This window comes from Carettochelys insculpta, chromosome 1 (genome assembly GCF_033958435.1).
Source record: "Carettochelys insculpta isolate YL-2023 chromosome 1, ASM3395843v1, whole genome shotgun sequence".
Classification (NCBI taxonomy): domain Eukaryota; kingdom Metazoa; phylum Chordata; order Testudines; family Carettochelyidae; genus Carettochelys; species Carettochelys insculpta.
Window position 1 is genome coordinate 222,567,378 of NC_134137.1, and position 26,344 is coordinate 222,593,721.

Here is a 26,344-nt window from a genome sequence, read left to right on the forward strand (position 1 = left end):
GTAACATGGACTTCTGCATTCTTAATCAATCCAATATTGGGGGCATATTCTGCCTTGATTTACAAACCACACTAACACTGATGGGATTGCATGGGTAAAAATCAGAGTAGAATTTATCCCCATGAGTTTCTGGATTGATGTCTCATTGTAGAAAAAAGAGAAGGCAAAATTAATTCACTTTGTTAGTGCTGATACAATTCTTCAGCTACAGTCCCAAGATATTGAGTTCTTTTTAAGGCAGGCAGAATCCTAAACTTTTTTTTGGGGGGTATACAAAATGTCGTCTCCAGAAGATATCTTTCTACCACAATTTTCCTGCACCAGAAAGCACTTACCTTGCCATCTTTCTGTGAACAGAGCTAGGGCTGATGGGAGGAAGAGAAGTCAGAGAACTGCTGGGGAAAGCACAACATGTCTCAGGCATACAATTCTGAGCAGATGACCATGCCTCCCCCAAACACAATGATGTTCAGTGTACTGACAAGAACCTGAATGATATAATAGGGTTGACTCTGTTTTGCTCCAAATTATTTCTTTCTTTTAAGAGCACTCTCTTGGAAGAGGCTCGTCTTAGCCCTGACATTTTGATCCTGGCCATGAATATGCCTGCCTTCCGTGCCACATTGACTTGGGTTCTGCCAGTTCTTTTCCTTATGCCTTCTAGCTCAATTGAACTTATAAAACAGTTTGGATTTTTGTCTCTGTTTCATACATCATCAGCAAACATAATTAATAGACAAAATGAATTTGTTCTTTGTAATTTGGAGACTATGCAAATATTTCTGCTGTATAGCGAAGAGGAGGGGATAAAGTTTGGTAAGCAAGATTAACTCAGCATGAGGAAAGTATGGAGACAGACAAACAAAGAAAGGATGTTTGCAATAAAATACTCAGAAGGGAGGAAAGTGACAGGAGAAGTACTTTTGTAAATTACAATTGGCCTTGATACCTTTTGAGTGATAAAACAAAACAAAGGCAAAAGGGAGTTATGAAACACCATCCTAGTGAGTGACTGTATCTCCATCTCAGGAGTTTTGTGCAAACAGGGTACTTGTTAATAATAGCAATGCTGAGCACTTCTCAGAGCTTCACAAACACTAACTAACTAATGTTCACGTAGGTATGTTGGCATGCTTTAAAATGCATATGAAAAATGAGGTCCAGAAAGGTTAAGTGGCCAGCTCAATGTCGTGCATGTCTCAATCAGGATAAGAACACAGAATCACTTGTCTGTCAATCATGCACTCAGAACACTAGATCATAGAGGGGGCTGAAACTTTTCAAGGCAGTACATAAATCAAAAATGTATCTACTATAATGCAATTCTGATAAGTCTAGATAAGGGAAGCATGATTATATCCCTAGACACAGCTTTGAAAGTTTCTCTCACACCCATATATATTTTGAACAATTTTAGCTCATATGTACAGTATTTTTCCTTTGTGCAAATAGCTGACTCCCATTATTGTTCATGCTTATGAAAATAAATACGTGGAACAGAGATTACGCCTCATAAAGAGACTGATCCTCTTCCATGTTAGCTCTGCTACACCAAAGCAGTTAAGCATGTGCTTATAATTAAGTATGTGAGTAATCTCTTTGACTTCAGAGAATAAGTGTACAACATTAAGTATACACGTAAATACTTTTCTAGATTGGACCCATAGTGCTCATCACAATGCAGGCTCAATCTTACAATCATTTCCTCTGAATATTATGCCTGTACTAGCTTTAGAACACCCCCTTTTCAGGTGATTGTCAGGCAGATCCTCGGCTGCATAAATGGGCACAAACTCCAAAGAAGCCAACAGAATTTACGATTTACATCAGATGAGGAGATGGCCAGCCTGGGAATGATCTCTCCAGTCTCAAAATTAATTAAAAAAAAAGTTTTAAAAATAGGTAGCTCTCTGTTTACAGGAAGGATATATACTGGGGTTAATCTCATCCCAGATCTCAAAAATCAGCAGCCACTGTTCACGCTGAACCTTAACACAAAAATGCAAAAAAAAATTTTTTTCTATGGCTAATCACTATGCATTATAACTGTTTTGTGTTGCTGACTACCCGAACACTCAAATGTAACAGCAATATTCAGATTTCATTGCTATAATTTGCACGTCCAACCATAAAAGGTCGTCCACCTTGCTCATCACACCATAAGAATCAAAAAGCACAAGAACCCTCACAGATTTCAAAGATGGGGCTGTATGCTGAGGCTGCAGAACCTAGGAGCTTTTAGGAGTTTACAGGTAACATATTTTTGAAAAATGAATGATAGAAGTAAGCTGGAGCTAAGATAATACAGGCCAAATAGCACAGGTTTAGCTAAGCAGGTTTGACAGAGCAAAAGGAAGAATGGAATTGTGTTGAACAAAGGTGGCTGGGGAGCCAGGGTCCTTTGCCCATTTCCTATTTCTAGCATTGATTCACTATGTGACCTGGAGCAAATGAGTTAACCTTTGTGCTTCAGTTTCCCCATTAGTAAAATGGAGATGCTAATGTTCTGTTACTGCAAGTCAGATCCACTTTTATATTTAAGATTGTTTTCTTGCACCATGGAGTCCTTGATCTGCTTTCCAAATAATCTAGCCCACCCGAGCTGGCAGACAATCATCAGGATTATTTATACATATGGGGCAAAGAGATTAAAAAAATTCTGTCAGGAATGGTGTTTGGTCCTGCTGGGAGAGCAGGAGATACATCTCATAGAGCTGAAAGGGATGTTAGGAGGTCAGTGAGCACAGGCTCCTGCCCTCTCAGCAGGGCCAAGTGCCATCCCTGACAGAATTTTTTTTTAATTTCTTTGCCCCAGACCCCTAAATAGCTACCTCAAGGATTGAACTCACAACCCTAGGTTTAGTAAGCCACTGGGCAAACCACTGAGTTATCCCTCCCTGCACCCAGAAAAACTGTACTCACAGCAGGACTTATATCACCATCCCCAATATTTATTTTTCTTTGCCCCAGACCCCAAAACGGCCCCCTCAAGGATTTAGCTCACAACCCTGGGTTTACAAGGCCAATGCTCAAACCACTGAACTATCCCTGAATGTGGTCCTTGCTGCACACTTAGCCCTATTGTGTAGATGGGGAAACTGAGGCACCAAGGGGCAGTGACTTGCGAAGGTCACCCAGCAGCTGAGGTGGGAACAGAATCCAGGTCTTCTAAGTCAGGGGTGAACAACCTTTTTATATCAGGCTCCACTTTTCATCCCTATGCTGCTGTGGAGTACTTTGCCTTGCTGCTCCATGCACGACTCAGTGACCATTGGCATGTCAAAGTTCCAAAGAAGTGGCCTTATTTCACTTTCAGATGTCTTAAATTTTGGTAAGAAAATATCTAATGTATTACAGGCAACATTCTACTAATTGTCATTTTATAATACACAGAGATTTGCAAAAGGGCTTTTAGATTCAGTGTTCACACATTCAAAAGTCTCTTCCCCAAAATCCCTCCTCTCTGCCCCTCCACAAAGCATTGCATCATTAGTGCCATTAAATCTACCAGTATCTTTAACCTAGGTCATAGGCTCAGAGATACAGTGATGACCATGGTGGCCAGGGATACTGTTTGCAGTAGGAAGTTAAGAACAATGAGCAGAAAAATTTAAACTCAATTCACTGGCCAGAGCCTGCAGTTAGTGCCTAGTACTGAACAACACAATGGCATGGCCCTGCCAGTAATGTAAAAACACAATGGATTAGTGCCAGAATTGCACAATCTGCCTCACTGACTCATGGCTGGCATTCCATTCCTGGAAGGAGTATTATGTGCAAGCAGTATGCTGTACCCTTCAGCTAGTCTTCAAAGTAAATTTATCAGAGTTAAAAAGAGGTGAGCTTCCCCAGCCCTTTACATAACAGTTAAAAGACTAACACTTTGTCCTATAAAACAAAGATACCACTTGGGAAGAATTCATTCTGGATTTCCTTACCAAAGTTAGATTTTAATGTTAAATGAGAAAACTGATTAACTTTACTTTTTTAGCAAGTCACAACCTTTTATTGCCCAGCTAAAATCCCTTTTTCCCCCCTAACATCCTTAAAATTTTGTTTTCTTTCTTTATAAACTCGGAGCATCTGAATCTTTTACACTGTCTGGTCATTCACTTGCCTGTTATTCAGGCATTGAAATCCCAAGTACTAATTGTTCTCTTGAGTACATTGACAAAACATTTTCTAAATAAGGATAGACCAGACTGACAGACTCTGACAGGCATTTATGGACTGATAGGACTCTTACAGCCTCATCTCTCATTCAAAAACATAAGATATGTTATTTTGACTGTTTCCAAGCACAAAAGGGAACACACATATGCACATGCACAATAGAATTATGTATTTCTGATCCCATCCAGCATCCTCAGGCACACAAATCCTGTTGTGATGTCACCAGAAACTTTCTTGTTCTTTTGATTTTTCTTCTAACAAAGGACAAAAATGTCCTATGACATCACAAAAGAGAATGAATTCTCTTTCCGATGGCACCAGGAACCTTCTGCTGTTTTCCATTACCGTTGCATCAAAGTCCAGGAATCGTTGGTGACAGGATGACAGAAAATGTATGTCAACTGGGACAAAACTACACACCATTCTTAATGAAATTCGAAACAGCCAGCGGAAAGAATTAGCAATTTGGGGTTTGACATAAAACCCGGTAAAGACCTAGCACAACTTCCCTTTTTAAAAAAAAAAAAATGTCATTTAAACTTGCAAATCCCATCCAAGGGCACGCTGACCTTTATTCATGTCCAGTTACTGTGCTAACACTTTTTATTGTGTGCACTGTATTCAGAAAAATACTGACAAAAGGTACCGGAAAAGCTTTTACTTACAGGAATGCAGTGCAGCTTAATCTTTTTGTTTTTAAGGTGCAGTGATTTCAGCATCTAAAATGTAACTTCAGGCAGTCTGAAAAGAAACAGGTTAAAATCTCTTTCAGTTATAATTGGTATTTCAGATTTAATTAAAAATTAAACTTTCATAATGTTTCACCATCCAAAGCAATGCATTATCAGTCAAGCGTGGCTTTTTTTTTTTTTTTTTGGTTAAAAAAAAGCTCTTCCCAGAGTAGTCTATAATGAAGCAAGAGCAGGGGAAAGGCAATTCACAAAAGCAAAATATGCCTCTGCATTAAAGGATCTGAGAATAACATGGTAAGAAACCTCCTGCCCCTTAATTTCAACAATCTACCTTCTAAAAGAAAAATCAGGCATAACAATTAAAAATGACAGAAAGACAACATTACATACTGATGAGTGTGCAAAAAACGTTAATTTCAGCCAAATAAGGAAACCGTTAGGACCAGAATGTACAAACTAACAGAGAAAATATGATCTTAAATAACGCTAGCCAAATATTTTTTTTCAAATCTGTTCTACAGCACGTAGTGTTTTCAGACAATTGCACGGAGGAAAAAAAAAAAAGAAAGACCGGCAAATTTAGAAAAAGGAAACCCATTGTGCAAGGTGTAAAAGATACATGGTCTCTTTTGCTAAAGAGTACAACATAGCTGCTTTGGTTCTAAAGTTTTTTTTCTTGTAACATTCATTCCCTTTCATTTTGCAAAACAGTAGATTACAAAGTGATAACTATTGACATCCACGCCTCTTCAACAGATGCAAAATCAAAAACAATTTTTATTTTTCAAATAACAGTTGGAATGATGTTAAAAACTCCAAGGGTTAAATCATACGCATGAGTTCAAATGTTAGAAGAGCACTTGAATGGAGTTTTCAAATGTAAAATCTCTGAAAACAGGAGAAAGGGAAAACCCAGAAATCAAAATGAGAAAAATTATTCATAAATTACAATTTGGCATTAAGCAAGTGGATTTTGGGGCTCATAGTAACAAAACTTATTTTTCACAGATGCAAAGTTTTAACAGGAATAAAAACAAACATACAAATCTTGTCTACAGTATTTTATTCTGAAAATATAACAGTGGAACTTTTAGAATGTGTAAATTCATAGTCAAAGCTGTCCACTTCAGTAGCAGAATACAAAGACTCAATTTATAAACTTGGGATCTGAATCCAGATTCATAATTTGAACACCTCAGAGCTTTGGGGTTATTCAAATGTGGATTTTTAGTTTAGGCCTGCCTCTTATAGAAAGCATGGATTTCTAGACACCATTAACAACTACTTAGAGCAGCTAATCCTGGAACCGACAAGGAGAAAAGAAAGTCTTGATTTAGTCCTAAGTGGAGCACGGGATCTGGTCCAAGAGGGAAATACAACTATATGGCTAAGTAACAGTGAGCATAATGCAGAGGAAGCTGAGAGAGGTTCTAGAGATAGGGGTGAAGAACATACCAATGACAAGGATCGATCATCATAAACAAGCATGGTCTCAGAGCCTGTTGGTGTCCGATATTTCTAAAAGAGCTGCCTTTGCCAGCCCCTGATCTGAGAAAAGAGCTGTGTACCCACAGAAAAAAAAGAGTTGTGTTCGGTGAAAGTTCAATGTTTGGTGTTCCCAGAGAGATACTGTCCTCTGCTGGCCTGGTGAATCCTCAAACCTCAGTCCTGTATTCTGCAAGATGATGCTGGATCCCAGCCTGGAGCTGCACGGCCTGCTCCTCTTGAGCAAACAGACGTGCTAGCTGCCAACACACAACTCTGAAAGATGAAAATGTTACAACAGCAGCTTGTTGTTTTTGTGACCTGGGGGAGTCCTGAGTGTGAAAGGGATGATGATAATTTCTCTAACTCTTCAGTGACTCATGATGTCCCAGACAGTCAGCTAGATAGGAAGAGGGATACAGTATGAAGGGGATTAGTGACCTTTGGATAGCCTGCACATGGAAGTGGGAAGTTGCTTTACTGCGCTTTATTCCTTCAAAGACCTTTGTCTTTAGAGATATTTTGGTTGATTGTAGAAAGCATTAACCTGTCAAAATGTTGTTAAACAAGAAGAGAAAGTTTGTGGGGATTGTTCAAGATACATAACCCATCACCTGGCTTGTTTTGTTCAGAGTATTTCCACGTTCCATTGTGTCCATCTGGTACTTTGTTCTCTTTCTAGTCTCTCTGGCACTATATGCCCTTGTCTCTCTAAATGTTAAAGGGTGCCAGGATGGACACAGAAGGGCATATCTCTCTGAATTTCTCAGACAAAAACAGGCTTCTGTTTTCTTTTTGCAGGAGACATATTGGCCACATCTACATCAGCAGCCTCTGTTGACAGATGTCACTGTTGGAAGGGATTTACCTGATTTACTAGCCTTTTGTCCACAGATTGCATGTACACATGAAAGTAGATTGAAAGAGCAAGCTGCTCTGTCGACAGAGGGTGGGCAGACTGCCCAACCCTCTCTCAACAGAACGGCTGACTGGAAGCTCTGCAAACAGGGCTGTCCAGTGAACCAGAAACCCTGTCTGTTGAGGGCCCTGGAGTATCTACATAGATGTTTTGTCAATAGAACACTGTCAAGAGACGTGTTATGCCTGCGTAGGCAGAGGTCTAAGACGGCTGGCAGATATGCTGGGTTTTGTCAACAAATTGTCGACAAAGCACATTTACCGTGTAGACTCTCTGTGTGGTTTATTTATTGGCAAAAGCCCTGTTTTGCTGGGAAAAGCCACTCATGTAGACACGGCCACTGAGACTCTAGTAATCTGGAGATCTGATGGAAGGAATTGGAAGGGGAAGCTTTTGTGAGCTATGTGATTGCTGCATTGCTCAGGGAGGTGTTCCCTTTTGTGAGCTATGTGATTGCTGCATTGCTCAGGGAGGTGTTCCCTTTTGTGAGCTATGTGATTGCTGCATTGCTCAGGGAGGTGTTCCCTTTTGCCCCGATGGCTATTCTGAGCTGGTCTGTTTTCTGCAGGAACAACAATTCTTTCTGTGAAGGAGACTGTGCCGGGCCAGGTCCTCCAAGTGGTTTATTGGCTTTAGTGTTTTTAATCTTTTTTTTTTCGTTTGTTTGTTTTTTTTTTCTGTGTACTGCCCTACTCTGGGACAGTTCCCCTTTGTGCATACTTCTGTCTATGCTATCCTTGGCAGTGACCTTAATACTATTAGGATGTTGGGAAGGAAATTCAGTTGCACTCGTGATTAATGTTTTAAACAGGAACCATGAGGAGCCACACCCTAAGTCATCCAGAGAACTATACTATTTCCTGCAGACCTTTGGCTAATAGATGTTTGGAGGTTCCTTTTACTCACTGTTTGACATACTGTTGTCTGAAGCATAGTCCCAATGAAGTCTTAGAAGTAGACTGGATCACTCGTATACTGTGACAACCAGTGTGAATGTATGTTTGGTCTTTCATGCTTCCCACTCACTCCTCTGATCACCATTATGGTCTATAAGGTGCCATGGGACTTCTCATTGTTTTTGAGGATACAGACTAACACGTCATCTGAAGATTTCACTCTGCTTTGTAAACATTAATAATTAAGCCTCTGAACCCCCATCAAAATTGCATCACATACTCCAATTCTACAGCTACACAAACTGAGGCACAGAGAGGTGAAGTGACTTGCCCCTTTAAAACAATCAGCGTCAGAACTGGAATTAGAATTCTTGACTCCTTGAGCTGTACTTTGAGTACAAGACTATCCTTTCTTCTTCTGACTGGCATATATACAGCACTAGTAAAGAAATCCAGACAAATAAGGTGAGTCTATCAGAACTAGGTCACAATGCAACTGCCAGGTAAGGGATAAAGTTTCCTGATCTGTACTTCTAGTTCTTTCTTTCTTTCCCCCCCTCCTCATAACATCTCAAAGATCACATTGTGGCCTTCTGGCAGAGAAGAGAATGGGACAGTGATAGTTGCAACCAAAAGCTATTCCTTCTGAAATATGCAACTGAAAACTGATCTCAACTGAGAAAACAAACAATATTCACTGCACGTGAAATTTACCTCTGTGCACAGAGCCAGAAAAAAGGGCACACAAATGTATGTGCACGGGCACGCACACAAACACTGAAGCCTTATTCTGGCAGCTTATGTGGGACATAAGGGGCACACAGATCTTATGTTGGCCTTCTACATCTTGGTGAATTTAACCAATGTTTGTTTCTTCTATAGGGGCTCTCCTCTTTCCCAAGTTTATCTGCTTTAACATGCCTGATCCAGCCTAAAGGTGGATCTCAGAAATAGTCATGTCTTGCTCCATGGTATCTTGCTAGTGTCAGTTTCACATCTGAAGTCAACATCTGTGTCATAATTGCCCTTCTGGTAGGAAAGGAAGCAACAAAATCTAACCTTCAATGTCACTCAGTAAATCAACCAGCAGGGTGTACTACTGCGGGTTAAAAGGACTCCCCCTCCTCAAAGCAGTCCAGCTCCCAAGATCTCTGTCATGTACTTTGGTTTCACCACCTCAAGAAACAGGAATCTCAGCAAGGCTGCACGACAGCCTCTTTCATTCATAGCACTTTCATTACCACCTATAGTTATTCATATTGTATGCCAATATGGCTATGTTAACTTACAAATCCTGATGAGTTATTCTAACTATACCTTGGTAATGAAACTGAATCAAAACAAAGAAAACATTGCAAAAGTGGGAATATTATCTTACATTTTATACCAACCTTCCAGTCAGAAATGTCCAATAATTTTACAAACGCATACTTTCATACTCTGTGCCATAACTGTACTCTAAGTCTTCCACTTTTATGACAGGGAACCCAAGGCATAGAGAGAGGAAATGATTTGCATAAGGTCAGTCTGTATCAGAGCTGGGAACAGAACCCAGATTCCGTGTTTAACCACAAGACCGATATTCCTGTTCTACAGATATTGCTTAGCTCATTTGAGGTAAGATACATCTTAGGGTACATCTTTACTGGACACCATTTGCAGCAACATATACATCATGTATAGCTACACATAGCAATAAAAAACAGGTGCACTAACAGCGTGCTGTGTATCTACATGTATCAGCAAAAAGCTCTGGTTGGGGCCAAGGTGAAAGGCTTCAGTAATACACAGATGCCAGAGCCTTTCCCTACTTCCAGATTCTCTACAGTGGGGAAAGAATGGCAGCTCCCTGAGGTGGGGAATGACTCCAACAATTTTAAAAATATAGCAGTAGAGAGCTGTATATGGTACATACCCACAGGTTTCAGGTAGGTCTATTTACCTAAGCAGTATCTCCTTGTCTACTCTATTTGTACCTAGCTATAGGGCTGTGTGGTACATGTACACTCTACCTGCTAAGGAAAGGAGTGTGCAGTATAGACATACCTTTAATTACTCAGGCGGTTAATTGGCATAACAAGGAATGGTATTGCAAGCAATGGCTGTTGAGCTTCTATTCAACAAAATCCCAGGACTTGATAGGTACATTAATAGACATTAGAACAAATTTTAGCTTTCAATTAATGTTTTAAATACAAATCCCAGAGGTAGGCACATTTTCCTCCAGTTTGGTCACTTCCATGTCTTAGGAAGATTGCATAAATGTTCAGAATTAGGAAACAAGAGCTGTTGTAGAATGATTTAGATTTACTGGAATACTTGAATGATAGGAACTTAAAACAGCCCTTCTCTCTGCTATATCTTTTATGTCAAATCAGTACTCTAAGTCTTCCACTTTTATGAGAACTAAATTAATTCACAATATAAAATAAAGGTAAAGAAAATCCATTCCATATCAAAGAGTACATTCCCTTTTGCAGCCTATTCCTCAGCTGTAGGTATCATGCATATCAGGGTATGAATCTGAAAGAGCTTGATTTTCCCTGAACACCTGAATTCAAAGGTAGTAAATTTCCTCAAAGTTATTTATATTCTTAGATCAATTACTTTTAATGTTTGAACAAAACTCAGAGATTGATTTAATTTCCCAACCAAAATAATATACTTTGGTTTTCACATATGGACAATCAGTCAACTAATCATTTTCCGTCTATTTATTACCACCAATTCCATTGTTATTAGCAAGGACTCCACAACCTGTGGATCTTTCATAACAGAATCATTAGAACAGCAGCTCATGATGTCTAAAAGTTAGCCTCTGAAGGCCAAATACTGTAATCCTTACTTAGCCCCTAGTCAGCTAAAATTCCAGTGATTCTATTGAAAGACTTCTGTCCAAGAACTAGCTAAAACACACACACACACACACGGTTCCACTTATTCTGATCTCATTGGAGTACAGTTAAATAAGTAACACAGGATAGGGCCCAAAAATGATTCTTACTCACATTTGATTTTGAAGGCATGACTAGAAAACAAGGGCTGTGGACTGCACAAGTAATTCTGGGCAGTCCTTAAGTGTATGCCTACACTGAAGTTACAGGTTGTTATTGCAGCTCATGCAGCTGTACTTGAACCTGTTTAAATCTGTCTAGTTCACATACTGTAGTAGTGCAGCCTAAGCACCTAAGTAACTGCCCAAGGATCCATGCAAGTTTGTACAGCCTGCGCTGAAGCCTGCCCTGCTGCAGCTGAACAGCTCTGTTACCCAAGCCAGCTATATGAAAGCTAAGTCATATGCTGCAATCCCATCTCGCGACTGCAATGCAGCCATACACATTGCCCCTTGTGTCTCAGTCCCCATTCTGTGAAATGGAGACACAGGTGCTGGTGCTAGGACTAGGGACAATAGGGTGCTGCTGCACCTCCTGACTTAGAGAGGTTTATCATATGCAGGGTTTACAATGTGGTTCAATGAGTCTTTGCACCCCCACTATACAAACTGTACCACTTTCTCTGAATGGGGATGAATCTCTACCTCGCAGGAGTGTTGTGAGAAAATATACAACAAAGACAGTGTAACCCTTTGATACTATAGTTATGGGAGCCATGTAAGTAGACATATACAGACAAAATAACCAAAAATAAATCTTAGCTTGTCTCTCAAAAAGCTCAGCCAATGCAGCTACCACTCAGCTTGACTTACAAGATTTCAAGGGGACTTGAACATGTGCCTAACATTATGTATGTGCTTCATTGTTCTGCCTGATGAGATGCTTTCCTGAACCTGGACCGCTGTGCACACTTTACAAAATACAGAGGAACTTTCCCTTCCAGCCCCAGTTTTCCCCTCCAAGTCACTGTCATTGAGATGACATGCCCTAGCTGTGCACATGTGTGCACCACATTATTCCATTGTGGTACACCTAGCGAGTTCAGCTAATAAAGTCTATCATACTCAGGCTGTGATTTTTTAACTCTTGTAACGCAGTCAAATCAAACCCATTTTTTGCACAAGGTCATATGCTGCTCTTTAGTGAAGAATACCTCTCTGCCAAATTTCAACTTCCAAACCATAGCTGTTTGAACTGAAAAAGGTTTTCAAACAGATACACATGTACATTTTAATCATGGGAAAGGTATGTTGTCCCCTACGTTCCTTGTAAAGTATCACATAGGCTACGTCTACATGTGCCCCAAACTTCGAAATGGCCACGCAAACAGCCATTTTGAAGTTTACTAATGAAGAGCTGAAATGCATATTCAGCACTTCATCAGCATGCGGACGGTCGCAGCACTTCAAAATTGACTTGCCTCGCCGCTGCGCATCTCATCCAGACAGGGCTCCTTTTCGAAAGGACCCCACCTACTTCGAAGTTCCCTTATTCCCATGAGCTCATAGGAATGAGGGGACTTCGAAGTAGGCGGCATCCTTTCGAAAAGGAGCCCCGTCTGGACGAGACGCGTGGCGCGTCAATTTCGAAGTGCCGCGGCCGCTCGCATGCTGATGAAGTGCTGAATATGCATTTCAGCTCTTCATTAGTAAACTTCGAAATGGCCATTTGCGTGGCCATTTCGAAGTTTGGGGCACGTGTAGACACGGCCATATTTGCTGAATGGTTTTTATTCAAACCTTTGGGGGTGGGGGGAAATTACTTCTGGACAGAAACTAATCACAGAAAAGTTTGGCCTGAATAATGACAGTTTCAGAAACTTATGGGACAACAGGGAGCTAGCATGGAAACTGCTACGTACACCTATTCATAACTAGTACTGCTACGTAGGGGCCCACTCTAAGGTCAAAACTAGATCCCTTGTTCCCATTGTTCAATTAGGCCACCTGCATCATAGTCCACTCATCTGAGTTATTCAAAGAGTGAGAAAGCAGCTCTTCAGAAGCACAGTAGTAACTGTGAAATTCTCACACTGCTGGAGTAAGTCTCTTTGTAACTGCATGCAACACCTGGCCTGGAATTCTGAAGTATGCCATAGCTATTTGTTTCGCAGCTGAGGTGGGACTCAGCATTCCCTTTAATACCTCTTGAAGCTTTCCTCCTACGCCAGGGTGATGAAGATAATCAAGCTGGCTGTTGAAAACCATGCTATTCCCTATTCCAACTGTTTTCTTGCACAAGCTGTCCCTAGATCCTGTTTACGTTCCCAAGGAACAGGAATAGTGACAGCATGCAGCTTTTACAAGCCCTTGCCCAAACAATTCTTTCTATAAAGATACAAGTCTCTGTGAAGGCAGCTCTGATGCTGATATTCTCTGAGTATCACTCAGAACACAGCTTGAGGACTTTGCTTATACTTTACAAGTACTTGTAGCCTATACACCTCTCCCAGTTCTTTTCAAGGTTCATAATACTCTGATCTTCAGAGTCTCACTGCTCCTGTTGAATGATGATATCTCCCATGGCTCAAATTATCTTTAGTGCATAAAATGATAATACCTGTTAAGAAGCAGGCTCTATCATATAATCACAGCAGCATCTTCACATTTGCTCTGTTTAACACAGAAACTTACATCAATAAATGTTTCATTATGACGGGTGTTTCAGTGCAGTGACAAACTGGGTGGATAAAGGAAATGCGGCGGATATAATTTGTTTGGATTTTAGCAAGACCTTTGACACTTTATCACACAGGAAGCTCATAGAGAAACTACAGAATTATGGTCTGGATAATAATACAATAAGATGGATAAAAACTGCCTGACAGATAAGAAGCATTGAGTTATTAATCAGTGGAAGAAGGGAAGAATCTACTCAGATGCCACAGTGATAGGTGCCAGAACCATTAGTATTAAACAGATTTGTCAAAGATCATGAAAGGAATTTAACATTTCAGTAGTGACCAGATTGGTAAATGACTCAAAGATAGGACATATACCAAATACAGGCAGACAATAGAAATCAAAACTACACAGAGTTCAGCATAACTGACTTGCCTGGGTCAGAATGGAATTACAGGTTGAACCACTGTTGTCTGGCATTCTTGGGGCATGACTGGTGCCAGTCAGAGAACTTGCCAGACAACGTGAGGTCAATATTGTTTATCTGCATTACCAAGACTTTCACTGCTTACTGGGCTCTCAGAAGACATTTAGGAGTAATGTACAGCTAAATAACAGCACAGAACACAGAGCCAGGACTGAGAGCCAGGACTGGTGGCTGTAAACAAACTTTATGGGACCATGGGAAACTTGGTCACACTCATAAGTGGTTATCCAGCTAACTACAATGATGCTGGTTTATGGATGTTGCAAGACAAGAGAGAGCGAGCTCAGAGAAGTTCAGCCTGCATATTTGTTGCACAACAAAGCAAAAAAATGAATACAGATGCTGCAAAAGAACAGAAATTTAGAATCTAGGCTTCCACAACAAACTGCCCCTTGTGAAGGAACATTACAAGAACAATTTTGATCACATGACCTCCATCTAGGGTGCTGAGCATTAATGGGCATTCTCCTAACTATGGGACGTTAGCTCTGGTGCTACAGTCAAATTTCAACTCAAGTAATTTCATTCCATTTCCCTAAATTCTCTGACAGTTTCATTTGGATACATCATTTTTCTCCAGTTCTTTTGTTAAGCGGTTGTGTAGTATGGGTGGGTACCACTACTTGCTGGTTTATGTCACAGGAGGTTGTGCTTCTATGTGAAGCTTAGTCAGTTGGCTAATGCTGGCTACTCACACAGATATATGTTAGAGAGAAGGAAAAGGTTACAGAGAGCCCCATATAGGAAACGGGTATAAAACTGGCTGTAAGCATCCTCAACAGTACTAAGCAGGCAGTAGAGCTGCCAGCAGCACTTCCGACCCCAGAGGAAGCATGTATGGGTTTGGCCCAAGCATACACATAGCCTTATACCCTGTGCATCAGCTAATGCTGTAGACAGCGCTTGCTAGGCTTTTCTACAGGTATATCAAATGTTGCTGCTCAGTGAGTTTTCCCCAGTGTCCTAGAGATGCTGTACCTTAAGCAGATGTAATACCCCCAGCCATTATTGAACAGAGCTTCTTCACTCTTTCATCCCCAGGAGAGTTCTAGTTTGAGATGGTGGATGAAAGATGACATGGAAACCTCGTGACTCTGTGATGAAAGGCCTTATTACAATGCATATATTTCACCTTAGATAGGGTCAGACCAAGAGTCTTGTCTCCCCAGGGTGCTGTGCTATTGAACTGTAAACCTTAACATTCACAGAATAAACTCACAGAATGAAAACGGACAAGATTTATTAGGTCCCATGCATTCCAGTATCCCTACCACTTCTGGAATGTTTCCTTCTATTGCACATTATCTAGCACTCAATCCAGTCTAGTTCTAAAATGCCTGAACAGGTGACAGGCCCTCCTACCACTTCAGTTGGGAGACAAGTTGAAACCTAAAATTACTCAGATTCCAGGAGCTGATCATGACTGAGATTCAGCCCAAACTTTCTTATTCTTCATTGGATCCTAGTTGTATCGTCTAGAACACACGCACCAACAGTTTTCATTTATTTGCATTTAATTTCCTTTGTTTTTAAAGTGTCTTCTAAAGTACCTGAGATTAGTTTCTTCACACTTTAAACTGAATTTTCTCTGGTGTGCAAAAGGCTGGAAAAATGTCCACTTAAACACAAGCATGAGAAAAAATGCTTTGGGAAAATAATACACAGGCCAGATGAAGAGGTTGTTATCTAGAAAATAGTTATGAGGAAGAAACAACGTTGGGAGTAACTACTCAAACTTAGCAGGAATTCTTAGTGCAATGCCACTAGAACACCCTGAGTTACTTATTGGGAACCTAATCCAAAGAACACTGAAGTCAGATGATAATACTCTAATTAACTTTAACAAGTTTTGGGTCAGCTCCTCAACAATTTCATGAGAGTTCAAACAAGGACAGGCTAAGATCTTTAGGATATGATACATTTGTCTTTATAAATTTGCTGAACTTAGCTCCTGCTATGACTATCACACTTTTAAGATGTCATATAATTTTAAATCACCTTTGAATACTCCCTCTCTACAAAATAAAGATTTGGAAGTCTACTGATCAGCACTCTCACAATATTTTATCTGTGGTTTTACTAAAACAATGTGAAATGGTAATATAACCTCTCTCTTTCATGAACCTCTGTATAATCTCAGAATGGCATTTTTTCATCTGTAAAATGGGGTATGATAAGTTAAAAAAATAGTCATTGTGGAAGAACTGGCTGAGTAGGGGCACTAAACTGATTTCCCAACTAGTCAATGATGTGGGCATTATTCTTTTCTCATGCTGAAGAAATGCTATGACCTATCATGGCTGGTATTACACACAGCTAAGATATTTGCTACCATACCAAGTTGGCCTAGTACTGCCAGAGATACCAAAACTACTGGCAACTTTTGAAATGCTTAAAAAGCTTCCCAATCACATGTCCATTTTTTGCGCTTTTTTAATGGAGAGGAAGTCCGATAGTCTGGAGTTTTGGACGACTTTATCAAGGATTATCAACCCTCCCATTTCGCTGAGTCCCCCAGGATCAGGCTTGGTCTCCTGAAGCTAAGTTGGGTGCTCAGCCATTAAAAGTCCAGTGTTGCAGTTAGGCTAGAGCAGGCTCCCTCTCTGTCCTGCCCCTCCTCCATTCCCAGAAGTAGCCAGCACATGCCTCCCTGTGGCCCCTAGCTGGAAGGGTGGGGGTCAGAAGGACTCTGCACACTGCCCCTAGTAATCACTCCACAAGCTCCCATTGGCCAGGATCTGTTGCCAATGTGAGCTGCAGGCAGATGTAGCACATGGAGTCATCTGCTCTCCTCCTCACCTAGAGGCTGCAGGGACCTAAGATTTACTAGGCCCTGTGCATTCAATTTTCCCTACTAATGCAGCAATACCCCCTTCTATAGCACATTACCTTGCATTTAATTGAGTGTCATTTTAAAATGTCCCAACAGATGGTAGGGCCTTCTACCACTTCCCTTGGGAAACAGCTCTAAGCCTAAAATGATTCAGTTTTGGGGAGTAGCTCATGACTGAGATTCAGCCCAAATGTCCTTATTCTTCATTTAATCCTAGTTGTATTGTCTAGAACACAAGTGCCAACAGTTTTCTTTTATTTGCATTTAATTGCCTTTGTTTATTAATGATCTTGAAAAATAGCTGAGATTAGTTTCCTCACACCAGGAACTGCATAGGGCCAGAGCAGACAAGAACTTCCCTTAGCCCCACTGCACTGCCGAGTGGGAGATGCCTGAGGTAAGCACTGCCTGGCTGGAGCCCCAACCCTGAGCCCAAGCCCCACACCCACTCCCACATTCTAAACTCCTCCTGCACCCCAACCCTCATCCTACCCCTGAGCTGCCCCACACCCTAACTTCCTCCCAGAGTCCACACTCCTCCTGAACCCAAATCCTCTGTCCCAGACCCCGCTTATAGCCTCCCCAGACCCCATGTTCCTTGGCCCCAGCCCAGAGAACCCCCTTCTACATAACAACCCCCTTACCACATCCCAGTGCACGTGAGTGGGGGAGAAAGCAAGTGATGGAAGGGGGAGGAAGGAGGTGAGCAGGGCCAGAGACTTGAAGGGGTGAAACTTGGTGAGAGACGTGTTTGCGTTTGTGTGGTTAGACATTTGGTAACTAAATTTAACACAATCTGCAAAGAATACCTGAGGCAGAACACATCACAGAAGGTTAAAAATCCCTCTATGGATCTCAGGCTATGCTTAATACAACAAAAGATTTCAAAATGCACTGAATGCCACAGAGGTTGCATAAGATAAAGGCTTTATCCTCAGATATTTGTTGGTGCTGCACTAAAGTAGGAGGAATGCTGCTGCATAAGCTCTGAGATTGGCTAACAAGTCAATTTTTATGGAAAGAGGTAGACATGAGTGTTAAAAGAGCATTTGACTTCAACAGCCAAACTTCTGCAGAAAATTATACTTAGAATATTTACCTGGGTTTAACTCCACCACAAAGACTGGATTTTGAGACCTGCAATAATCACCAAACACAAGATTTTACAGAGGCTTAGGCCCAGAATACAGCGGTGGTATTCAGACTTATCTGAGCAGTCCAATTAAAAAACTGCTTATTACTGCAGCAACCTGTTAAATGTATTTGAGGATATCTGGACTGTTTCTAGATACATTTGGATAAATAACTCTCAGACTACCAGGCCTCTCTCCTGTCCACGTAACACTTTTCTCCTTACCTCTCCCTGTGATCCTCCTAATCCTCTCTCCATTCTTGGATATCTCCTACTGCATTACTGTTACCTCAAAATTCATGTAGTATTGTCTGACCTTGTATTGTCTAATTCAGGAACTTTCAACCTTTCCAGACTATTGCACCACTTTCAGGAGTATGATTTTCTTGCATATCTCCAACCCCCAACTTCTCCTGATGCCAATTCTCACATCACTTAAAAATACTTACTTAGAAAATCAGAAAAAAAAATACAAAAAGTGTCAGGGCATGCTATTCTTGACAATTGCTTATGCTATAATTTTACTATATTATTATAAAATAAATTAATAGGAATCTATATATATTGTATTTTCACTTCAATGTATATAGAACTGTATAAACAAATCACTGTCTCTATGAAATTTTAGTATTCACTGATGTACCCCATGGAAGTCCCTGGAATATCTCCAGCGGTATGTATAGCTATGGCTGAGAACCACTGCTCTAGTCTTGTAGCTTTCACAAGCCGTAAAATGGCAAAGTTCTGCTGGTGAGCTCAAGAAACATTATATATTCAGAAGTGTATCCACATTGTACATCCTTTTTGTACTTCTAATTTATAAAAATTAATAAAACAATAAAACACACAGTTGTTTTGGTAAATTAAGACTTGGGGTAAATTCAGAATTGCAATCAGGTATAAAAAGATGTCATTCTGCTAGAGACACTGGATTTTTCTCAGTCACACATGGACTGCATTTTGATTTTAGTGCAGGGAGAAAGGAAAAAAAAAATAAATACATTTTATCGTGCGCACATCAAATATTCTTTTGCCAGAAGAGGCTGTTAAACCTGAAGTCCGAGACCAGCTTCAACTGGCACATTACAAAGAGCCATACCCAGAGATTTAGCATTGTTCTAGTTTATATAACTGCAGTATTAGAGCTTGTGGCCTAGGGAACAATATGATATTGTATTTGGAAGTGGAGACTCAATTTTATAGTAACACTGTCAGCATAAAAACACTTTCACACATCTCACAGATCTTTGGGTGAGATTTTGAAAGAAATTAATGGGAATTAAGTTTCCAATCCTCTAGACAGTCTGGAAAATCTGACCCTTAATCTTTAAATGTAATGTGCCACCTTGAGCCCCCCAGTGTTCTCCAGCACACTTCAAACATAAGGGCTCAATCATCCACAAAAGGAGAAATTTAGATCCTCTTCTGAACTTCTCAAAATTTGGATCTTGAGCTTTGGCTTAGGCCTGGGTCTTATACATTTCTCAGGATAAACAATACAGAAAAGAACTAAAATACCAGAAGGCATTCATATTGGTCAGCAGTGTTAAAGCAGACAATAATAGGATGAAGGAGCAATGGTCATCTGAGTTCAGATACTAACAAACAAAAACTCTTTTGATTGACAGTCATTCCCTGGAACTGTTAACCACTTCAGTTAAGTAACAACATAATCACTAGATTTAAGGAGCAATTAACGGGTTTACAGAAAGAGCAAAATAGGGCCAGTCTTAGTAAAGGTGAATACTTAAGAGCTTTCCAGGACTGGGACCAAAATGCTCAACACCTTGCCAGGTTGATCCCGTGGAGGTGATACTTGTATACATTCCAGGAAGCCTGGTCCTGATTCTCCACTGTGTTGCATCTTATGCAATCACATACACCTATGCAACTTTTACCCACTGTGAACATGTAGGATAACTACAGACGATAAGACAGGTAAGAAATTGACCTAGTGAGTCTGCTCTCCCTTACCGGCTTTTGAATACTAAGAACAACTGCCAATGAACTTCACTTTGGATCCACTTGTACTTCAAAAAGAGCATACTTAACATATAAGAAACAATATCAGGGAGTTAAGGTTGTACATCCAACCATACCTGTTTTATACTTTATATGTAAAGAAAACAAGTAATCCAGTTCATCCAGGATATCAGTAACACTATAGAGATCGAACCAGTCTAGCATTTTTAAATAATATTAAAATTGTGACAAAACTATGTAACTCAAGAAAATGCAAAGTTAAGATTTGTCATATTAGTGTGAATGCCGGGGCAGCAACAATAAAGCCATATGCTAAAAATCTGTCAATTTTATCATGGTAGAGTGAGAAAAATTAAGGTCTATGCATGGTGGCTGGATTTCTAAATAAAACAGTAACTCCATCATTTTCAAGTCTTTTCCAAAATACCAGAAGTTATTAGAACACATTATGGAGCAGCCACTTGCCAAGTTTCATGTTTGAAATCAAATCTGTTTTTGAATTTCATGAGCAACAAAAATGCATTTTAAAATCAGTAACCTTCAGTTGTGGAGGTATAAAGAAATAGCAGCCAGTCTGACTTCTTGAACATTCCTGAGCCAAAACTTCTGTACTAACACTAACCAGAGAGCAAATATTTAAGAGCAAGGTGAAAATGCAACGAGCATGCTATTCACAAATAAAATGAAATAAAGCACATACTGCATAACTTAGCTTATTATTCCATTGAATGGTGCTGTAACTATAGTACCATCAGTAACATTTCAAAGAGAAGTGGACGAACTGACATTTATATTCAAATTCGTAACATTAACACATGGTTTAAATTGTGATGGGAACTTTCTGAGTCACTATAGGGGCTCGTCTGCATACTTGGCTCAATCTAATTCTTGACCTTCCCCCCCCACCCCTCCACTCTCTCATTTGCTCACCTTGATTATCTTTTTCTGATTTGTCCTCCTTCCTTACTGTTTTTGGTTCTCTGCGTCTTAAATATTGAGTCTGTTCTGGTCTGGATATGGTCAGAAGAAGTGGGTCTGTCCCACGAAAGCTCACCTAATAAACTATTTTGTTAGTCTTTAAAGTGCTACTTGACAGCTTTTTGTTTTGATTTCAAAGTTTACAACGTCACCAGAACCCCGAAACAAAACTATAGCCCAGTGACAGGCTGGAGCTGGCTAGCTATGGACAACACCTCTCTTGTTCCCCCTGCACGACCAGGGACTCTACGATGATCCTCAGAGTTCCTTTTGGTGTGGTTTGGGTCCATTTTATACCACTCCCAATACAGGTCAGTGCCAAAGAGACACAATCTGAACACACATCTTCCCCATTTTTGGTGCACTTGCAAAAGTGGAGGAGCACATGAACACCTTATGGGAACAGCTTGATTGTGGTTCCACTCATAGAAAGTCTCTCTCTAACAACACTTGCATTTCTGTTTGATCTCTCCAGGAAAATTTGGAATTTTAGGATGTCAGATACCATAGCTAAGTTCTGGGATGATATTTTAAAAGAAAACAAAAGACAACATCCATATATTACATACATCTATATTTTTACATTATGCATCTGTGTTTAAATTAACAAAAATAAGCCAAATGAATATTACTATGTAAGTAAAATACTACTATAAAATATTTTACAATTTCTGGACCAAATTTCGTGCTCATTTATATGCCATGTAACGTCACTAAAATCAACTTGGCACAATAACATGGAACATATTTGCTAGCTTTCGTATAAGTCTTTCCTGAAGTGTTCTCACCGTTCTTTATAATTCTATTTACTTTTTTTTTATGGATGGATAAAATGAAGCACTGAATGACTTCCCCCATATTACCTAATCAGTCAGCGGGAGACGTAGGAACAGAACCAATGAATTTCAACTCCCAGTTCACTAATTTAGCCATTAGACCACACTATCTCCCATTTTCTTCACTTCTTCTTGGGACCTAAGCTTTTGAGCTTTGAGGCCCTGTAACATTACCACCTTATATTTTCAAACCATAACTGAGTCCCCTGCTTGGGCAATACAGAAACTCTCCCTCTTCTAACCATAGCTACAATCTAATTCAGGTCTGTAACTCACTCACATACTCTCAGTATTTTTCCCATTTGACTGGAAGTTCTCATTATAGACAAACAACGAGGACTGCAGGGTCCCTGACTTTCACAGTGACAAATACAGATCTTTCCAAATAATGTATTTAAAAATGTTTCTTTCATTGGCAAACAACAGGAGGAAAGTTGTTTCTCTTTGCTCTAAACCACAGACAGCACAGGAGGAGGAAGCCCCACACAGTAAATGTGTACAGAACAGTTTCCTACCTCTGTGTGATGTAGAAAATCCCACTGTGTTAAGTAGGGTTCTTCCAAGGCCACTTAAACACATTAGCCTATTGTACCCTTCATTTCTTTATTATTCTCCAAAGGCTAATGAAATGTTCTAGGGCAGTGTTTATGCCTGAGTAAATCTGGAAGGCCATACGCCACTCATATTTCTCCTAAAACAGCAATTCTCAAACTACGTGCTTTGCACCACTGGTAGAGCACTTTGCTGGTGGCCTGCAGAGAGCTGGCTGGTCACGTGGCATTGGCTCGCGTCATTTCCAGCTGTTACACAGCATTAAAGAGGCAGCTAAAATACATTTAATACTTTGCTCTTTCTTGTGAGCAACTTTGGTAGCTGTTGCTGGGAGAGATATGCAACTGCAAACTAAAGGGGAGGGGAGCCACTTGATTGCCAAGAGGAGGGGAGGTGGTCATGAGACAAATTCCCTCCCCTTTGTACTTGGATGTTAAACTATGTTATACTATTCAGGTGGGAGATGGTGACATGTGAAAAATGCCTTATTTAAACATATCTGAGCCTCACCTGGCCGAGCACTATAAGAATTTATGTTGAACATCTGTGACATGACATGTTGTCAAGACTAAACTAAGAACAGAGACAGATGGAACATCAACAAAGGTTGCAGGATCTCATCAACAAGCCATGCTTCGATGCCCCCAAAGAATTTCAGCTTTGACAAACCTTTACAATGGACAGAACAGAAATACTGTTTCATAAGATTTCAAATTACAAACAAACTTCACAAAGAAACTGGAGACATGCAGGCATATTCTTTAATTTATGTGGTGAAAAATTTCGTAACTTGAGCACCAAAGCAAGGATAAATTAACCTCACTGCTGTTAGGTTGTCAGAAAAGACAGCTACTTACTTCCTTAACTGGTGTTCTTTGAGATGTGTTGCTTATGTCCATTCCAATGTAGGTTTGTGCACTCATGCCTGCTCAGCTGTCGGAAATTTTTTCCCTTAGACAGTAGCATTAGGTTGGTGTGGTGCCCCTTGGAATGGCACTGATATAGCGCCCAATATAGGCGCCACCTGACCCAACCCCCATTCAGTTTCTTCTTGCCGGCTACTCTGACAATGGGGAAAGGCAGGAGGGTTTTGGAATGGACATGAGAAACGTTTTGAAGAGCAGCAGTTATGGAAGTACATAACTGTTTCTTCTTTGAGTGAGTGCTCACGTGCATTCCAACGTAAGCGAATGCAAGCTGACATTAGAAGTTAGGGTTGAGCCCTGGAATGATTGCAGGGCAGCCCTACCCACTGCAGCATCCTCTCTAGCTTGCTGCGTGATAGTGTAATGAGCTGCAAAGGAGTGAATGGAAGACCACGTGGCCGCCCTACAGATTTCCTGAATAGGGACATAGGCTAGGAATGCTGTGGAAGAAGCCTGTGCCCTAGCAGAGTGAGCCCTAATGTGAAGAGGGAGAACCCCTGCTAGCTTGTAGCATTCCTTAATACAAGACACTATCCAAAGAGGAAATCTCTGGAATTAAACCTGGAGGCCCTTCATCCTGTCAGCTACAGTCATGAAAAGCTGCTGCACCTTCCTGAATGGCTTGGTCCTGTCTATGTAAAAAGCCAAAGCCCTGCAGACATATAGGGTACGTAAACTCTGCTCCCTCGAAGTAGCATGAGGATTAGGGTAAAACACAGGTAATGAAATATCCTGACTGACATGGAAAGAGGCAACCACCTTTGGCAAGAAAGATGGTTGGCATCTCAGTCTAACCTTGTCCTTGTGGAACACCATATAGGGTGGGTCCACTGAGAGAGCCCTCAACTAAGACACCACTTCTGGCTGATGTGATGGCCACCAAAAGGGCTGATTTGTACCTTAGAAACAGCAGGAAGCAAGGAGTTCAAAGGGGGGCCCTATAAGCTTCCCCAAAACCAAACTGAGGTTCCAGGAGGGTAAGGAGTCCTGCACCAGTGGCCCAACCCTCTCCAAGCCTTTCATAAATCCCTTGATCACAGGGTTTGGGAACACTGCTGCCCCGGCCTTGGCTGGGCTGATTGGAGCACTTCCTGCTGCTCCAATCTCACCACCAATTTCAAGCCCTAGGCTGCTGTGGGAACTGCCTTGGGGAATGATGCGGGTTAAAATGTATGTGGTACAGTGGCCCAGGAACCTCAGGGTGGCTCTAGAGTATTTGAGACTGTGCAGAATTTTATCAGTTTTTTTCTGGAAAGTAAAGTTGGTCCTTCAAAGGGCAATTCTTGAATCATTTGCTATACCTCATAGGGGAGGACAGAGACCTGTGGTCATGCCCCCCTTCTCATGGCCACCCCGATGCCATGACCTTTGTTCACTGCATCAGCAGAGTCCAAGGTGGCTTGCAAGGCCACACACGACATTAACTTGTGCTCCTCCACAACCACCGTGAACTCGGGTTTGGTATCTGGAGGGATGAACTCTGTGAGCTTTGAGAGAGAAGAGTCTGTATTGTAGGAGTACATGCTCGCTGGGACTTGCTGGTTGGCTATGTGCAACTGCCACCCTCCAGTCAAATAAACTTTCCTACCATACAAATCTAGTTTTTTCGCCTCTGTTTTTAGGCAAGGGCTTTTGAAACCCCTGCCTTTCCCGGTGGCTGCTTGCATCGATGATCAAAGATGGGTGACTGAAAAGGTGTTCATTCCCCACAGAGGGGACAAAATAATGCCTTTCATTTTTCATTTTTCCTCGTCATGGGCTGGGCTGATGCTGGGGTCTGCTACAAGTTCTTGGCAGTCTGGGCAATGGTATTTATGAGAGGTAACACCACCGTCATTGGACCTGATGAAGACAAAATATTTGTCATCCTGTCAGCCTCATCTTTAACCTCCTCTGCCTGCACCCTCAAGCCCTGGGTTACCTGCCAGAGCAGCTGTTGGAAGGCCCAGCAGTTTCTCAAGATCAGGGAAGCAGAAGAGCCAACAACCATTTAATCTGGAGACAAAAATGAGGAGGTGCCCACACGCACCATGTGGCCCATATCCATGGCTACCAACAGGTCTGGTGCTCTTGCCTGTCAGTGCAGTGGAAGCCACTGCTATGGCTGCTCCTGCACCACTGAGCCCACAGATGGCAGTACTGAACCCTGCACCAGTGGAAGAGGGGAAGAAGGAGCCATCTGTGATAACCCCATTTGGATCCCTCCAGGTCCTGTAGGTGCTGGTGTGGTCAGCACCATAGAACATGAAGAAGCAGCAAACCCACCAGATCTGATGATGGTACCAGCACTGAGGGGGTCAGCGGGAAGGAGACTGAAGGTGCTTACAGGGAAACGTCCACGGGGAGTAGCTGCTCCAATGACAGAGCCTATGGTGGGGCTCCTCGCAAAGCCAACAGCGCCGAACATGGTACTGGGGGAGCTCCCAATGCTGCCAGCAGCGACAGGGCTTGGGATTGAGGCTGGATGACATGTCCCAGCTCTCATGAAATGTCCACAAGTCCAAAAGGGCCATTGTGGCACCAACTGCCAGTCTGGCGACCACTGCCCCTGTGCTAAGTGCTGACTCTGACAGGAGGAAGTGCAAATAGTCCAACTCCTGCCCAAACCAGAGAAGTAGGACAGACTCCAACTCAGATGCCTCTAATGCCAAAGATCGAGGTGACGCCCGAGACAAGGGCCCATGCATTGGCACCAGCTGGGATAGCACCCACATCAGCACCATAGTCACAAGTGGTGCCAGGGGAGTAGGTGGCCAGGCCACCTTGGCAGGTTTGCTTCAGGCTGGAGGATGACTTAACACCTGCCTCGGGGACATTTTTTCGGCAGCAAGAATGGTGACATGATTTGGAAAAGGCTCTGCACTGCTCTGAATGCCTTTAGCATTGATGGCAGCTCTGGAGAACAGGGACTGGACCTCCTCACTGGCATCGATGCTT

The 26,344-nt window shown here is 41.5% G+C and overlaps 1 protein-coding gene across 14 annotated transcripts in view; it reads right to left on the reverse strand.

The window, feature by feature from the left end:
* ZBTB20 (zinc finger and BTB domain containing 20) overlaps positions 1–26,344 on the reverse strand; it is a 750,151-nt gene that overhangs the window by 482,189 nt on the left and 241,618 nt on the right. For all 14 annotated transcript variants that reach the window (XM_075000257.1, XM_075000328.1, XM_075000320.1 and 11 more), the window contains one exon: positions 4,839–4,914. The gene's annotated coding sequence lies outside the window, so the exon portion shown is untranslated. The remainder of the gene's footprint in view (positions 1–4,838; positions 4,915–26,344) is intronic.